The following is a 15,955-nucleotide window of genomic DNA, read 5'->3' as shown; positions in this document are numbered from 1 at the left end:
GTAGGATCCATGTATGTGCCAATATGTAACTATGAGACTCTGGAAATGGGCAGTTCATTAACAACTCTAGTAGACGTTTTTTTTGGGGGGTGGTGGCATGGGCTGTCTGAGGGGGTGTTCCTTCAGGAAGTTGCTGCCCTCAGACCCAGCCAATCTGACTAATTTTTGCCCAATGGAAAGTTATGTGGGCAAGGGTTTATAGCCATTCTTCAATGGACTGAGTTCATCTGTGTCCAGAGAAGAGAACAAAGGCTCTCAGGATGCAGGTCTTTGGCAGGAGCCACAAGTCTGAATCATAAGCCCGAGTCTACTGAGAAAGGTGTGTGAATTTGTTGGAGCAAGAAAAGTGAAAGCCGGAGATGGCTTGCCGTGGTCATGGCCAGCCCTCAGCAGGGATTCCGTTTGGTGGGTTGGCATCATTATGACCCAATGCTGAAGACTCCCTTTTCTCAGAAGCCAGACACCTGGGAGTGGAAGGCTGAGCCTTGGTGTATCAGAGGATCCGGTGAAGTTTGTCAACCTGCTTGTGAGAGCCTACCCCACACTGACTGGTCGGTATGTGTAACTCTCGGTGCCTTGCCAGGAGCAGTGTGTCATCCTGTGAGTCACCTGCCATGTTTTATTGGGAAGTCTGGGAGAGCGTGAGCAAAATTCTCTTCATTATGTATTCCTTTTGATTGTGAACCACCACTGAAAATAGTTGAGTATAAAATATCTCCACTGTGGTTGAGATGGTTAATTATCTTGGTTCCAGGCCTTGAACTTGCCTATTGCAGAGGAACTTGGTTCTGCAAAAGGGCCCAGTGAATATGCTTATGAGATTCCTACACAGGCATTATGCATGTTCTTTGATTGTTACCCAATTTAACTTGCTCATCTTAGACACCTTGTTCATCATCTTTCTCAGACGGAGTGATGATTACCTGCCAGGAACTTCATGACAAACCCTGAAATATGTTGTTTGCCTGCTACATTGGGCCTTGAGAGAGGGACGAGATACCCCATGAGCAAGTGCAGGCTTTGGGGATCAGATTGAGCTCTCTGACTTGGTGAGCCCAGACCTGTGACTTCTAAAGGTGATGATAATAATCAAATCACTTGCTAGCTGCCAAGACTGTAGGCCAGTCATAGCCATGAGATGAAGGAGGGCTGTGGTCCCAGCCTCAGAGAGACCAGGTTGGAACTTCAGACCCTAACTCCTACTTGTCAAGTAGCTTTGGGCAGTTTGCTTAACCTATCTGTGCCTCAGTTTCTTTATCTGCACAATGGATCTAGTTATCATACTTTGTTGAGTTGTCATGGGGACCATGTATAAAAATGGATGAGCAGCCCTCAGCCCTGTGGTTCGCACAAAGTGCTCAGGAAATGTGATTCATCTTTGAGTAGTGTCACAAGCAGAATACTATTAAAACCCACTTTACAAATGAGACACTGGGACTTTACAAGTCTTAGGTGATGGACTTATGACCAGAAAAGGAATTCCTGGCCAGTTCAGGTCCGTTAAATGTGCAAAAGGTAGTTAAAATGTGAGCTATTCATGTATCGAGCTGGTAACTTGAGTTTTGGTTTATTTCTCACACTCTTACGGTGCTGGACTTGTAGTCAACCCTTCAGGTTTCTTGATTTGCTTTGAAATTGGGAATGGGAACAGATTGGGGGAAGCCGATGTACAGCAAGGGATGTGGTGCACAGGTGTGACACCTGGCATAGTGTGAATGCTTTGCCTGTGAAGAGGTGTGCCTCGTTTCATCTTTATAATTGGAAAAGATTTAATTTCATAGGTTAGACAATCCCATTTTATCTCTTACAGTCAGAGAAAATCGCTCTTTTAGGTATGTGATTAAGATCATGGTGATGTGACAGGGAGAACAGGCACATTTTAAAGCCAGTTAATGTGCTTAGAGTTTTGATTACTTTTGTTTTTTAGCAATATTTTGAAAAGCTATGTGCTCCTGAGCCAATAGGTTGAAAATGAAGTGTTGTTTTGAATCTTTATTTTTTATTTTTTTTAAGATTTTATTTATTTATTCATGAGAGACACACACAAAGAGAGAGAAAGAGAGAGAGAGGCAGAGACACAGGCAGAGGGAGAAGCAGGCTCCATGCAGGGAGCCCTACGTGGGACTCGATCCCGGATCTCCAGGATCAGGCCCTGGGCTGCAGGCGGCGCCAAACTGCTGAGCCACCCCTGCTGCCCTGTTTTGAATCTTTAAAAAAAAGTTGTGGCAAAGTCTATGTAACATTGAATTTGCCATTTTGACCATTTTTAAGTATACAGTTCCGTGACATTAATTAGATTCACAGTGTTGTGCAATGATCACTGCTGTCTGTGTCCCAGACTTTCTCACAACTCATACATCAGTGCTGTAACCATGAAGCGGTGACTTCCCATCTCCCTTGCCCCCCAGCATTTGGCAACCTCTGGTCCCCTTTTGGTCTCTCTTTTTTTTTTTTTTCTGTTTTTTGTTTGTTTTTTTGTTTTTAAAGATTTTATTTATTTATTTGAGAGAGAAAGAGCACACATGCAAGCACATGGGGGCGGGGGGCAGATGGAGAAACGAATTCCCCGCTGAGCAGGGAGCCCAATGTGGGGCTGGATCCCAGGACCCCGGGATCATGACCAGAGCCAAAGGCAGACACTTAACCGACCAAGCCACCCAGGCGCCCCCTTTTGTTCTCTTTGAATGTGCCTATTCTAGATATTTCTTATAGGTGGAATCATACAATAGTTGTTCTTTTGGGTCTGACTTCATCATTTGGCACACTGTTTTCAGGGTTCATCCATTCCTTTTATTGACTGAATATTCCTCTGTTGTATGGATGGGCCACATTTTGTACATTCACTCATCCGTTGCTGGACGTCTGGGTTGTTGACACTTCTTGCCAATTGTGTGCAGTGCTGCAGTGCATATTCACATGCACGTGAAAAGATGCTATTTTGCTGCATCTGACATGTTTTCATTTCTTGGGGAGAACTTGGAGGAGTCTTGTCTTTGGCCGGGGTGCTCGCATGAGCCCTCAGGCATGTAGGAATCCATCCACATCTCCCCCAGACTTACCCGCAGTCTTGCCTAGTCTAGCACTGTAATTTGTTGGGGGAGGATGCTGGCTGCTGGTGAATCAGACTGCCTTCAGCTGTCCTGGCTTGACTGCGTCCTCCTGCCCGGGTCTTTGAGCCTCTTATTTGCTTGTCTGGGACTGAGCCAAGAAATTTTTCATGCACCCACTTATTTTTATTTGCTTATTAGTTTTTGATAGGCTCAATTTATATCATTTTTTATTTACATGTGCCTTATGTACTGTGTTGGGGCCCAAAATTATGTATGCATCTACTGCATTTAATGTGTATTTTATGGATTTTTTTTTCTAGGAGGGGAATAATTGAGTTGGCAGGACACGCAGCAGATTTGTTTTAGTAGATATGGGTTCTAGACTGAATTTACCATTATTTTATTACATGAGCCTGAGTCACTTAGCCCTTCTGACCTCAGATGGATGAGTGATTAATCAGAACCCCTTTTTACTTTTATGTATCTGGGTCTGTGACTCTTTATGTGTCTGTTGTCTACCCCAGATCACTTAATGTTTTGAGATGTAGGCTTGTTGTGTTTTCTGATTGAAAATACTCTTTGCAAGGGGTTCCCCTTTCTCCATACAGGTTGCTTCCTGAGTTGTTAATTTTAGCCATTTTGACTGTTGTGAGGTGGTGTCTCGTAGTTTTGATTTGTACTTTCCTGATGCCGGGTGATGTTGAGCATTTTTTCATGTGTCTGTTGGCCATTTGTATGTCTTCTTAGGAAGAATGTCTGTTCATATCTTCTGCTCATTTCTTGACTGGATTTTTTGGGTTATTTATTTATTTATTTATTTGGTGCTAAGTGAGATGTTCTTTATAGATTTTGGATACTAGCCCTTTATCTGATAAGACATTTACAGATATCTTCCCCTTCTCCTCCTACACTGTTGGTGGGAATGCGAACTGCTGCAGCGACTCTGGAAGACAGTATAGAAATTCCTCAAAAAGTTAAAAATAGAGCTACCCTACAGCCCAGCAATTGCATTACTGAGTATTTATCCAAAGTGTCAAACAGAATGATTCGAAGGGGCACCTGCACCCCAATGTTTATAGCAGCAGTGTCCACAACAACCAAACTATGGAAAGAGCCCTGGTGTCATTGACAGATGAATGGATAAAGAAGATGTGGTACACACACACACACACACACACACACACACACACATGCATGCACTGGACTATTACTCTGAGATCAAAACGAGTGAAATCCTGCCATTTGCAACCGTGTGGATGGAACTAGAGTATATTATGCTAAGCAAAGTAAGTTCATCAGAGAAAGACAAGTGTCATATGATTTCACTCATATGTAGAATTTAAGTACCAAAACCGGTGAACATAGGGGAAGAGAAGGAAAAAAAAATAAGATAAAAACAGAGAGGGAGATAAACCATAAGAGACACTGAACTCTAGGAAACAAACAAAGGGTTGCTGGAGTGGGAGTGGGTAGGGGATGGGGTAACTGGGTGATGGGTATGAAGGAGAGCATGTGATGTAATGAGCACTGGGTGTTGTATGCAACTGATGAATCACTAAATTCTACCTCTGGAGATTAAAAAAAAAAAAAAGAAGAGACAAAGAAAATACTCTTTGCGTGTTGAATTTTTGTTGACATTAGAGAAAATGGCAGCAAGTGCTCCTAGAGTCCATTAAATCTCATGTCGATGTTCTCAGAAAGGAATGCACGAGTGGGTTCTCATTTGCATGTTTCCTCTGACATCAGAAGTCACCTCATTTCAATTGATTATGTGCCTGTCACTAGCAGAGGACTGTGTGAGATGTCGGGTGTTAAAAACACATCTACGGGCATGGTCCTTGTCACTTCACTGGTGTCTGGATGGTATTTCTATCCAGGACCAAAATAGCAATATCAACACAAACACCTCAAAAACATTTAGAACGCTAACCTGGTGGCTTATATACTTATTGAAAATTGTTTTTGTAGGGCCCCTTACCATTTGGGTGTGTGTCCTTTGCAAAGCCTATCCGCGCCTGTAACCCCGTGGGTTGTCAGTAGACCTTGATTTCAACTTCCCATTTTACTGAAAGGGAAGCCAAATGGCTTGCTGTGAGTTATTTGGTTGTTGGCGGAGCCCGGATGCGAACAAGGCCTTATTTCACACCCTTACTTCTCCCTTGACGAAAGGAGGCCTCAGTGGGACTGCTTCTTGACCCCCGTGGGAACACTCCCTGGGGGTTCTATGGAGGCCTGAAGGGTTATCCAGGCTGCACACTCTTCTTCAGAGAAAAGGCAGGATTGAAGAACTTATCTTCTTGCGTGAGTTATTCACACAATCGCGCTTTTAGTGCCAATAATAATTATTATTGTTTATTACTGCTGAGCAGAGAGGTGTCTAAAAGAGCCCACACCAGGGAAAACCCAGATGCTCTCGCCCCCACAAACCACATGTACCTCTTGTGCAAGGCTCACAGGGCCCTTGGCACCAACCGCCTCACTGTGTGTGTGGGCAGGACAGCATCTGGCCCCATATGGTTTCTTGCTAGTCAGTGTACGAAGAGTTCATGGACTTTTCCTTTGGCCTCTTTGTTACTTTTATCCTTGGGTTGCACTTCCTTCCGTTTCCCCTTTTCCCTTCCAGTTACAAGCATGACTTCAGTTGTAAGTATGAGAGCCACCAGTGAATCCTGAAACTCTTTTTTTTTTTTAATTTTTATTTATTATTTATGATAGTCACACACAGAGAGAGAGAGAGAGAGGCAGAGACACAGGCAGAGGGAGAAGCAGGCTCCATGCTCCGGGAGCCCGACGTGGGATTCGATCCCGGGTCTCCAGGATCGTGCCCTGGGCCAAAGGCAGGCGCCAAACCACTGCGCCACCCAGGGATCCCGAATCCTGAAACTCTTGACTCTGGCATGTTTGATCAACGCTGTTGTGTAAGGAATTGTCATTTGGGGTCTTGAAAGCAATGGGAGTTTTAAAATCATGGAAATATATGATTGGAAGATAGAACCAGGAAGCCAGAGAATATTAAGTAGGATATTATCACATAAGAGTTGAGGAAATCGAAGCCTCTGGATTACAAGGAACTTGCTACACATTCTGTCTGTGGGTGTTCTGGATCTAGGTGTCATTTAAAGGCTGGAAGAGTATTCTTGGCCCCTTCTTGACAGACTATATTTTTCAGGATTACTTCTGCTCATTTGTTAGGCATTCAGTTTTCAGAGGGAGAAAACTGTTCAAAGTCACTAAGTTTGGCTGGTGCAAGGTTTATTATTAATTTATTTATAGATTTTATTTATTTATTAGAGACACAGAGAGAGGCAGAGACACAGGCAGAGGGAGAAGCAGGCTCCCTGCGGGGAGCCCGATGTAGGACTCGATCCCAGGACCCCAGGATCAGGACCTGAGCCAAAGGCAGGAGCACAATCACTGAGCCATCCAGGTGTCCCTATTGGTGCAAGGTTTAATTTTAAGTTGTAAAACATCTTGGTGCCAAATCAAATTTAACGAGGGTCTGCACTTGAAGGCGTTGTCTAAAAGGATGAACCTCAGTTGTTCTCTCAGAGAGAAGTATGGGTTGGTTTTGGGGTGAGTCAAGGGTTTTAAACATGTCAGTATTCTTGGTAATCCTCGGACCACCAAGCACAGGGTGGGGTGGTGGTGGGATGGATCCATATACTTCTAATCTGTTTCAAATGTAAAAACTTGATTTTGGCAACCAGTTAGTAGCCAACCATAAAATGTATTCATAAAAAAGCTTCTGAATTTCCTTAGCAGTACCGTATAATTAACGGGATCCGGATTTGGGTCTGCAATGATGCTGGGAAGTCATCTTTTTGGATCCCTGTCATCTGTATTAATCAACACCCCTGTTGGGCTTCACCTACCTTGAGGAGGAGAATTCTCTTTTTCATTGGCTTTGCTGTTGGTTTGCTGTTGCTAGGTGACATAGGTGACATAGGTGATGGCGGGTTGACATGGGCACTTGTTTGCCTTGTTCCTGGGAACCCACCTTCACTGTCTTTGTGGGCTGGGAAAGGTGGGGAGGTAAGCTCCTTTGCAGGAGCTGGCGTCAAATTCTTAGACCTTGTCAGCTAGGTGGATGGCAACACTTTTTCTATTAAGCTGCCCTGATTTTTGATCAAGTTGGTTCTGAAGACCCTTGAACAGAAATCCAGAAGAGCCTTCCTTAAGGGGTTTGTGTCATTGAGAACACAGTTTGAAAGGAATTTTAAAAGTCAGCTATTGTAGGTCAAATTTATAAAACAGCAAGATAAAGCCTGAATTAAAATCTATGGGGAAAATAACTTAAATAACTCTCTTTTTTTTTTTTGTTTCTGAGCATCAGTTCAACTGACAAAGGGAAAGAGAGCTGTTTGACCCTTTTTGCATTTTCCCCTACATACCAATTATTGTTTTCCAACATATATTTATTTATTCATTATGTGGGCTTATATCTGTGTAGCTAGCTCTTGTGTAAATATCCACGACCAGTACAAATACCTTATTTATGAGGGTGTCATGGCTTAGAGTTTTTCAAAATATTTTTACATAAATCTTTTTATTTGTGGTAGAGTTTGATTATTTTCATAACTCTGTCCCCCAAGTTTGGCCTGATCTTGGGAAATTTGTTAAAAACAAAAGTCAGCCGTGCTCCCTCTACTGGTTACATTTCTTTGTAACAGAAACACTGTACATTTGTGATTAAGTTCATTGCTTCTGGTGGGACTCAACTCATAAGCTTTTAAAAAGCATGACTAGTGGCATTCGGTGCTGCAGGTAAAGAAACTGGTGACGTAACCAGGGACTTCCCATTTGCATAGGGGTGTGTAGAGGGGACCCACGACCTGGCCTCCTGGCTTCCTTCCTTCCTTCCTTCCTTCCTTCCTTCCTTCCTTCCTTCCTTCTTTCCTTCCTTCTTTCCTTCCTTCCTTCCTTCCTTTGATGCCAAGAGCAGCTCAGCTCCCTCATAAGGCTGGTGGCCACTGCCTGAGGACCTCTTGGGTTCTGATGTTGTAGGCTTTCTCCTGTGTCGAGTGTTTTGCAATCTGCCAGCCACTAAGTGAAACCAGCAGGTTTTCTGTGTGCTCCCAGGTTGTTCAGACTCTTGAACTCCGGGTGCCCTGTGGTTCTCTCCAGAAGCAACTATAGGAGAGTCTTTATTTACTGGCCTGAGAGATGGGCAATGAGGTGAGGACCGATTCTGTTCTGCCAACATGCACTTAATCGCATACCTACCATCTGTGAGGCTCCAAGGCACTTCAAGGGGAGCAAACCCACCATCCTGTGCCCTCCTGTTTTGAGAAACGCTGAGCAACAAGGACAAGGCTCGTCTCCTCCTCCAAGCGGAAATGAAGTCCTATCAGAAAGGAGGGGGAAAAAAAGCACAAGTGGCATTCTGGAGTTAAAAGAAACACGTCTTAGGTAACGACAAGGCCAGAAGACTTGTAGAAAAGAAAGATGTCCTCACTTTTGTAGGTCCTCACCCTGACTGGTAGACGCAGTGGTGCTTGCATCGTTTTTTCCTGTAAGTGATTTGTAACTTTCTTCTCGATAAGCCGTAATGAGATTAAACATCCTTCCTGTTCTCAATGGAGCATCTCCAGCTAAAGACTGTCAATGGAGAAATGACTCTGGTGGCTGCGATAAGCCTGCCTGTCTGTGTATCTTTCACATCTCTTTCACAGCCCCTACCCTGCCTCCTCCCCCCAGATGTGCTATCTGTGATTCCAAAGCTGATACCCCAGCCTTATGTCATCCTCCTCCCCACCCCCTTCTTGATTATTTCCATCCAAATGTGATGCAGGCCCTTAGCTTCGCGATGGCATGGGCCTGAGGCTGTGTCCCGTACCCCCCAGTGCTTTTTTACTGCTTCTGACTCCAGTGCCCACTCTCTCCGGATCCCTCGCAGGTGGTCCAGCCATCAGATGCTGCAGGGCGGAAAAGGAGGAGAAATGCTCTTCTGTATCCTTGCAAGTCCCTGGAGAGTCTCTTCCTGATGCTGAGGATTATATGTGGAATGAATAAATTCAGTGACTGTTGGTAGTGAAACCTGTCTCCCAGGGCTTCTCATTAGCCAGCAGTATTGGCATTTGGGGGCTGGATAATTCTTTGTTGGGGGAAGCTTTCCCGTGCTGCACCTGTGTCTTTTGCCTAGGAGATGCCAGTAGCTCCCCCAGGTTGTGACAACCAAGAATGTCTTCACTACTGTCGAATGTTCCCATTGGGCAGAGTCACCCCCTGCTAAGGACCGATGCTGATTTCACACACCCCATCTCTTCATTCTGCTCCTTCACAATTCTCTGTGGGTCTTCTTTTGTTCATTTGCTTCATTCACTTAACAAATAGCTACCAATTTTCTACTTACGCCAGCCTCTGCACAAGGTCCTTGGACTATAAAGATAAGGTAGGCATCTCCTTCATGTTCGTATATATATGAGAATATATATATATATATATATATATATATATATGTCCATTTTGAATGTATCACGGTTTCCACAATTTTGTGTTTTCTCATTATTGTCTTGAAAGTTCCCTTTTCTGAATGTTACTCCCAGCCTACAACTCTGGCGGGCGATCGAGAGTAATTAGGACTTCTTGAATGAATGTTATGTTTCTGTATCTGTAGCCTGGGTCTTTGAGGAAAGCCCCTTGCAGTGTGGGTCAGTATCCTTGGCTTTGACACAGCTATTAACCTTGTAAAATGATAATGCTCTATTAATCTATCAATTTCATCCATGAATGCTTCAACTGTTACAGATATGGCCTCCACTTATCATTCCTTATTTCCATTTTCCTGTATTGTGATTTCTTCATTTTCTTTAACCAGCCACCTGAGGCTTCATTTAACATGTGTGGTCATTTTTTAGTTTCATTTAATGAAACTTCTGTTTTGGAACCAAGGTCAGGCCTAGCAAAGGGATGATCATCGGATTACTTTAGGGTGGACTTTTAAGTTAGCAAGTGTCCGTTAGAATGCTCAAAACTGTGGTATGAATATTGCTTATGGGAAATCAGGTTTACAGCAGCTATTTTTCTAGGGGGAGAGAAAGGGGGATATATTTCAGGGAGGCGTTTACAGATAGCTCCCACTATGTTGGTAATTTTAATTTTTTTTTTTGCCACGTGATGGATACTTGAGGGTTCGCTATATGATTTTCAAATATACTTTTGCATGTCTGAAATATCTTGTAGTAAGTTTTCAAGGAAACATAGCCAGTTAAACATTTGCTTTTCAGTTTTTCCATCTCCCATTCTGTTTAAGGAGATGTGTGGGAATTGGGTGCCTACCGGCTAACCTACCCACATTCCTGCCTGTGCAGAGGGGGCACCTTGCAATTACTTAAGATTTTTAGCATTTTATTTATTTATTTATTTATTATTTTTTAAAGCATTTACTTACTCATGAGAGACACAGAGAGAAGCAGAGACATAGGCAGAGGGAGAAGCAGGCTCCCTATGGGGAGCCCGATGTGGGATCACACCCCCAGCTGAAGGTAGCTGATCATCCACTGAGCCACCCAAGTGTCCTGATTTCTAGCCTTTTAAATGAAAAAAGAGGCACTGCCTTCTTTCCCTCTGCTGGGCTGAAAAACATGTGACAGCGACTTAGGCTTTCAGCAGGGCGACCAGATTCATCTGTAAAATGGTTCAGGTCTGTTAGGAATAAATTTCCCTTAAGGTCGTGGGGAGCCCAGCGCGCCGGGACCCTCGAGTGACAGCCCGCCCGGAGTTCTTGGTCTTGGGGACGCCAAGGGGAGACTTAGATTGGGGAAGGAGGTGGAGAGGAGAGAGGAGGGAGGCGACGGTGGGTGGGGAGGAGCGACAATCCCTCTCCAACACACCCAAATGACCAGATTCATCACAGCACGAAACTTCACAAGTTACGCCCACTCCCTCCGCCGGGAGCCGGGGCAGGCTGCTGCTTCCTCATTTCTGTTACTGGAAGTTTGGAGATGTGAGGCAGGCCGGCAGCATGTGCGCCTTGCGGAGCAGGGGTGAGCCCCTTAATTTCAAGCCCATTCTTTCCATCGCCGAATTTCTTTGTGTTGGGTGGTGAGGGCGTGCAGCCCAGGTGGCTGTGGCTGGGGAGAGGCTGCTGGGCACCCCCACCCTCGAGCTCGGTAGGGGTGGGGGGGACCTGTGCGCCCCGAGCCCGGAGCCCTGCAGGATGGGTGAGCTGGGGCTCCGGGCTGTGCTGTGGCCCCCCGGGGGCGCCATCCATGTGCATTCTGGCCCCGGGGTGACGGGTTGGGGCTTGCGAGCCCTGCCCTCTCCCCCTGGCTGTCCGAATGCAGGGATCCTAAGGGGTGCGGCGGGAGGGAGGCTGCGGGGTCAAGTTACCCACCAGAGGCGCGTCCTGTCCCCGCCGTCCGGCTGCACGGTCTGTAATCACAGGTCATTGCCCTCCAGAATGAGTCCCAGGGAAGGCTTGGGATTCAGTATTTCCGCAGGAATGTTCTGAAGCTGGGCGCCCGACAGCCTCCTGGGTCACTATGGGAATCCTAGAGGGAGGCACCGGTCGGCTTGGGTTTCTCATTAATGTTGTGTCTGATTTAGTTCAGCCCAAGGGGACTTCCTAGCTCGTGAGGTGTTATTTGTGCATCTGGAACTTTTTGGAAAATACTCCTTTCTCTCTGGCAGCTGCTTTATCTCCAGGTCGATTGCCTAAGTCAGATTTGGGCGGGGTGGGGAGAGGAAGTTTGGGTGGAGGCTGGCACCCGGGGTTGGGATCATTCATTGCAAGTGACGCTTAATATATGTTCCAGCCAGTGATAAACTTGGCCAAAGGTAAAGTTTCTTGCAAATATTCTTTAGGTTTTATTAGAAGCCCCTCTCAGAGGTTGTGGTATTTGCTCACCGCATGGGGGTCCAGCAGAGGCTTTTGGGCTAATTTACCTGTTTCACCTATTTTATATCCAGTCAACAGGTTAGTACAGAGCAGTGGGAGCTCTCTCTGTGTGTTTTGTAAGCTAGTCCTTCATAGGAATTTTTAGAGAATTGTTTCATTTTTAGGGCACCTTTAGGGAGGTGAAGAAATGTGTGGCCGTTACTAGGTTTATAGAAAGCCAGATTTCATTTTATAGGTGTTTCTTCCCAGATCTGGGGTGGGTGCAATTAGGAAGATGTTAAAGGCTGATTTTATTATCTTCCTGTTATCAGAATGGGACAGCCTGGCTTTCCTGAGGCACATTCCCCTTGAACTTTGGGGTCAGAGGACAGGTTGCTGTGGCCATACTTTTACTTAGTTTGCTTTCACCTTCCAGCTTCCCTGAAGTCAGTGAGACAGAAGTTAAAATGAAATGACTTTTAAACCAAAGCAGACACGTTCCAAGGAAGAATAACAGGTTGCATGGTCCAGGTGGTCACAACTGCCAGAGCCTTGTTCTAGCTCCTTGAGGACTCAAGAAAGAACATGGCATGCAGATGTGAACTTGATGCTGACATCAAGTGTGTGACCGGCCTCCCCCACCCCCAAGAAGCCTACTGTAGCAACTCACTCAACAGGAAAGACAACCAAATGGGATCTCGTGATAGTGCTGGTGAAGCTGACTAATAGACCCTTGCTCACATGGAGTTTTGTGGAACAATAATCCTTAGCCAGAGAAAGGGAGTATATTATTCATAAAGGTATTTAGACATTGTCACATGGGACTGTTTCATGCAGACATCGGAAATTGGATTAATTCTATATGAATTAGGTAGGTGTGAGAGGATGTTATATATATATATATATTTTTTTTTTCTCAAGGTCTCCTTACTTTCTAACAAATAACCTGGTTTGGCTCTGAATTTTTTGTTTTTGAAGTTGCAGATGCAATTTGTTTGATAGAAATAGGGGCATTAAGATGATCTTGTTTTAGTAACTAGTTTTTTATAGGAGTTTTCCTATTTCGTGTACATTTTAAAATTTATTGGTTGCACATAATATCCTTTTATAATATTTGAAAAGACGTAGAAATGTTTCCTTTTTCTTTTCTTTTTTTTGGTTTCTTTTCTTTTCTTTCTTTTCTTTTCTTTTCTTTTCTTTTCTTTTCTTTTCTTTTCTTTCTTCTTTCTTTTTTTTTTTTTAGGGGGAGAGTGAGAATCTTAAGCAGGCTTCACACCCGACGTGGGCTTGATCCCAGGACCCTGAGATCATGAACTGAGCTGAAATCAAGAGTCAGATGCTTTAACTGACTGAGCCCTCCAGGCCCCCCTTGAAATGTTTCCTTTTTTCATTCCTGGCATTGGTTATTTGTGCTTTTCTTCCCCTTGATCAGTCTTGCTAACTTATTATCAATTTTATTGGCATTTGGAAGAACCAGTTTTGGTTTTTGTATTTTAAATGAAACAAAAACACTGCCTCCTTTCTTAAGTTTACATGCATTTGAAAAGTCCTGTGCTGTGGAACACTGTCAAATAAGATTTTAAGAGCCTTTAAAACTAAGTAACTGAGTCTCCTAGCTGTAGGGAGGCAGATATTATGTATTTATTTATGTGTCTTTGAAATAATGTTTCTAGGTTTTATTAAAATATATCTTGTGCTCTTGGGTATCATACACAGTGGATCACATTGTTCTAAGGTGGGTTTTGTATATTCACTGGGGCACACCCTGTGAAATTGTTTTGGAAACATCTAGCTAGAATTTCCATAAGATTTACTGGTAATTTAATGTGAATTGTAGGTGCTTTCAACCTACTTGACAATACAGATTTACTTTGTACTGGGGCAGAGCAAATTTGCTGTAATGACTGAGGAAGAAAGTTTCATTTTGGTTCATATTTAATTCATGAGTCTTGGCATTTTAATGTTTTCTCAGAAAATCATTCTGAGTTTGTGGCAGTTTAAGAACAAGAACTGTAGACTCAGAAAGAACTGGATCTGAATCCTTTTTGCCTTTTTTTTTTTTTTAAAGTTTATTTATTTAAATAATCCCTACATCCATTGTGGGGCTCGAACTCATGACCCGGACATTGAGAGCTGCATGCTCTACTGACTGAGCCAGCCAGGCGCCCCTGGATCTGAATTCTCGCTCAGCTACTTTTAGCTCTAAAATTGCCTAACCCCTCTGAGTTTACATTTCCGCCTCTTGTGAGATGGAAATAATGAAAACTGCTTAGGGGGCTGTAACGAGATCTTTTTTCTTTCTTTCTTTCTTTCTTTCTTTCTTTCTTTCTTTCTTTCTTTCTTTCTTTCTTCTCCTCTTCTCTCTTTCTTCTTTCTTTTTTTAAGATTTATTTATTATTTACAGAGAAATAATGTGCGCAGGTACAAGTGAGTGGTGTGTGGGGTGGGGGCAGGGGCAGAGGGAGAGGGAGAGTCCTCCAGCAGATTCCCTGCTGAGTTCAGGGCTCAGTCTCAGGACCCTGAAATCATGACTTGAGCTGAAATCAAGAGTCAGACTCTTAACCGGCTGAGCCACCCAGCACCCCTGTTGGGAGATTTCTACATGAGTATTTATGGAAGACGCCTGTCTTGTGATTTGGAACAAAGTAGGCACTTAATACGTTATAGTACATTGTGTGTTTCCCCTCCTGCCCTTTCTGGTTATACTTGCAACCTCACAACTTCTCTCAGTGCCTTCCTCCCAGAACTGTGAAAGGTTATTTCAACAGAATAAAACAAAACCACTTCTCCCATCTGTTCTGTCTTCATTATGGGCAGATGGGTTATTGGGATCACTCTCCATATTTTCAGTACTTGCATCTTATTATCCTAGTTGATCAGTGGTATACTGGCTGTATATTTTTTCCACTCCGATTTTTCCCTTACCTTCCTGGGATGATGATTATTTTTTCTTCAGTGTATCTCACTTCCTCGAGGGTCCCACTGTTTTATTATTTCCTTCCTTCCTTCTTTCCTCCTTCCCTCCCCCTTCTCTTCCTTTGTAGAACTGAAAGGAGTACACAACTCGAAATGTGGCCAAGCTTGAGATGTAAGTTAGTGGAGTTGTTTCTATGAAGGCAAAGTTTGTTAGATTTAGTTATTCCAGAACTCCAGTTACTCTGGAAAAGACGCTCAACATCACTTATCATCAGGGAAATGCAAATCAAAACTGCAATGACACACCACCGTCTCACAAGGCGAAAGTCCAGAAATAACAAGTGTTAGGCTGTGGGGCAAAGGGAACCCCCGTGCACGGTTGGTAGGAATGTAAACTGGGTGACAGATAGTACTGGTGATATCCATATCTGTTCTCTATCGCCTTTGCAATCAAAAAGAATGCTTTTTGCAGAGCTGAAAGTTCCTTGGTACTTGGGGGGAAGCTTTGGATTGTTTGATGCTATGGCTGACCTCATAACCAAGAAGGGAAATGAGAAGCATGGGGTGGAGGCCGTTGGCTGGGTAATCTTCCTCCACAAAGGAATATGGCATTATTGAAGTCATCCAACTTGAAGCCATTTGTTCTCCCTGGGGTCTGTCCATTGAAAAGATCCTGGGGAATATGTGGCATAATTAGTGAATGTTTCTTTAGTTGTCTCATAGCACAAGGGGCTGACCAAGGAGGGGGGGCAGCCGAGGGTAGGCTTTGTGGTGCCCTGCCAACGTCATTCGCTGCTCTGCCCAAGGAGCCAGTCTTGGTTTACATTTTGTGTTGTGAATTGGCCTCAGCTGGGAAGTTATTCTCGAAGACAACAGATTGACTGACTGCCTTTGGTCTGGCCCGTCCTCTCTGACCCGGTGCACTGAGTAACTGTGCTGCTGTTTGTACTGGTCGGTGTTTTTATGAGAGTGGGGAACAAGGAGGCGTATAGTCTTCATCAGTGTTTTGCAACACCACTCCTCCAGTTTATTTTGATTCTGTTGCTTGAAAACAAGTATTAGCGTGGCACTCATTGGTAAAACTTGGTGGGGAGAGATCATGGCTTTTGGTAACTTTTATGCGTTTAACAGATAGGGGTGGATTTGTGAGATCTTCTTGTACTGAAGCACA

The 15,955-nt window shown here is 44.1% G+C and overlaps 1 protein-coding gene across 7 annotated transcripts in view; it reads left to right on the top strand.

The window, feature by feature from the left end:
- TIAM1 (TIAM Rac1 associated GEF 1) overlaps window positions 1-15,955 on the top strand; it is a 381,711-nt gene that overhangs the window by 170,592 nt on the left and 195,164 nt on the right. Inside the window, exon 1 of one of the 7 annotated variants that reach the window (XM_055313340.1) lies at window positions 265-555. The exons of 5 other annotated variants lie outside the window; for them this stretch is intronic. The gene's annotated coding sequence lies outside the window, so the exon portion shown is untranslated. Of the gene's footprint in view, window positions 1-264; window positions 556-10,875; window positions 11,036-15,955 lie in introns of those variants that run through there. One more of the 7 variants, XM_055313334.1, reaches the window with a different exon arrangement.

The sequence above is a fragment of the Nyctereutes procyonoides genome, unplaced genomic scaffold (genome assembly GCF_905146905.1).
Source record: "Nyctereutes procyonoides isolate TBG_1078 unplaced genomic scaffold, NYPRO_anot_genome, whole genome shotgun sequence".
Classification (NCBI taxonomy): Eukaryota; Metazoa; Chordata; class Mammalia; order Carnivora; family Canidae; genus Nyctereutes; species Nyctereutes procyonoides.
This window is presented reverse-complemented; position numbering and strand designations above follow the sequence as displayed.